We start from the raw sequence: 2,230 nt of genomic DNA on the forward strand, positions 1-2,230 counted from the left end.
CCAGGCCACGTCCTCTCCCCGCCAGCCTGCCCGGGGAGCCCGTTTCCTCGGGGGCATACAGAACCCTGGGGAAGGACAAAAGTTGGCGTTTGCCCGGCCAGCCAGCAGGCCAACCATCTGGTGACCCAGCCGGCAGGGCCATCTGGTCACCTGCTGGAAGGGCCGTCTGGTCGCCTGGCCCACAGGGTCATCTGGTCACCCGGCCCGCAGGGCAATCTGGTCGCCCAGCACGCAGGGTCATCTGGACGCGCAGCCAGGTCACCAGATGGCCTGGGACAACCCAGCGCCCAGATGGCCTGAGATATCCGGACCCAATCGCCCTTGCAGTCCGGCAAGGGTGGCGAGGCGCTCCGAGGTCGCTGCTCGGGAGGCTCCTTCCCCGGGGCTGCTCGCCTCCCTGCTCGACTTGCGCAGGAGCAGTGGAAAGGGGGGCCCAGGCCATCTGGTCACCCAGCTGATCCGCAAAGGATGGTGGCCCCCATCCACGTACCCTGGTGGGGCAGGGACGGGAGGGCCCCATGCCGGAGGGCATGTGATGGAGGTGGCCTCCCCCAGACCTGCGTCACCCCCCCCCACTTCCTTCCCACCATCTCGACGGCAGAGAGACCCACCCCTGGGCATGATGGAGGAGGGCGTCCACTGGCGTCCATGCACGGAAAGACTAAAGCTTGGCTCAGAGGATGACTTTCAATAGATCGCAGCGAGGTAGCTGCTCTGCTACTTACGAAACCCTGACCCAGAATCAGGTCATCTACGAATGAATTAGCACTGGGTGCCCCACGAACATGCAGTGCTCTAAGGGCAATGGAAGTGGCCCCTTTCCGTCTGCTCTCCAGTCCCCAAGCGAGCGGCTCTAAGCACCGCCCCTCAAAAAGAGACAGCTATCCCAGGACAACCGAGGCTCCACAGCACTGCTGTATCATTACGGTTTAGGGGGGATTCTGACTCAGAGGCGTTCAGTCATAATCCCACAGATGGCAGCTTCACCCCATTGGCTCCTCAGCCAAGCACATACACCAAAAGTCTGAACCTAAGGTTCCACTCATACTGAGCAGGATTACTTTTGGAACAACACATCATCAGTAGGGTAAAACTAATCTGTCTCACGACGGTCTAAACCCAGCTCACGTTCCCTATTAGTGGGTGAACAATCCAATGCTTGGTGAATTCTGCTTCACAATGATAGGAAGAGCCGACATCGTAGGATCAAAAAGCGACGTCGCTGTGAACGCTTGGCAGCCACAAGCCAGCTATCTCTCTGGTAACTTTTCGGACACCTCCTGCTTGAAACCCAAAAAGTCAGAAGGATCGTGAGGCCCTGTTTTCACGATATGTATTCATACTGAAAATCGAGATCAAGCGAGCTTTTGCCCATTCTGCTCCGCTGGAGGTTTCTGTCCTACCTGAGCTCGCCTTAGGACACCTGCATTATCGTTTGATAGGTGTACCGCCCCAGTCAAACTCCCCACCTGCCACTGTCCTCGGAGCAGGTTGCGCCCGGCAGAGGCCGGGCACTTGGAGCCAGAAGCAAGAGCTGCACGGGCTTCGCACCCCCGCCTCACCGGGTAAGTGAAAAAATAAAGAGTAGTGGTATTTCACCAGCAGCCCGAGGGCCTCCCACTTATCCTACACCTCTCATGTCTCTTCACAGTGCCAGACTAGAGTCAAGCTTAACAGGGACTTCTTACCCAGCTGATTCTGACAAGCCCGTTCCCTAGACTGTGGTTTCACTAGATAGTAGGTAGGGATAGTGGGAATCTCGTTCATCCATTCATGCGCGTCACTAATTAGATGACGAGGCATTTGGCTATTCCTGTACCACCTTGTGGTCGCTCATTCTGGGTTATTATGCTGCCCATCAGCGTCAAATCGGTTTTGCTTCCAACAATACAACATTCGTTCACTCCGGAGTACAGCCACACTGAACGCTGTCCTCACTGGAACTGGGATCACGTATAGGCCAGAGATAGTACACCCTGCAGTACTATTCCAACAATTTAAAAATATCTACAAACAGTCCTGAGAAATTAAAGTATGATTAGCAGGACATCAACAATCGATGTTTGGTATGTGGTGATTATGTGTATGTAATTATTTGAGACCTATTCATCATTCAAGACATTTCAATATTCATGATGTACCATTTATATCTAAATTGTTATAAGCACACATTTATAAAAAACACACATCTATAAATTGCACATCTAACTAGAAAATGCACATCTATAAA

General features: G+C 53.5%; 1 pseudogene; it reads right to left on the minus strand.

Annotated features, from left to right (window-relative positions):
• Positions 1 to 663: 663 nt before the first annotated feature.
• LOC147709612 (28S ribosomal RNA) lies at positions 664 to 1,701 on the minus strand (annotated as a pseudogene).
• Positions 1,702 to 2,230: the final 529 nt, after the last annotated feature.

This window comes from Lissotriton vulgaris, chromosome 6, assembly GCF_964263255.1.
Source record: "Lissotriton vulgaris chromosome 6, aLisVul1.2, whole genome shotgun sequence".
Lineage (NCBI taxonomy): Eukaryota > Metazoa > Chordata > Amphibia > Caudata > Salamandridae > Lissotriton > Lissotriton vulgaris.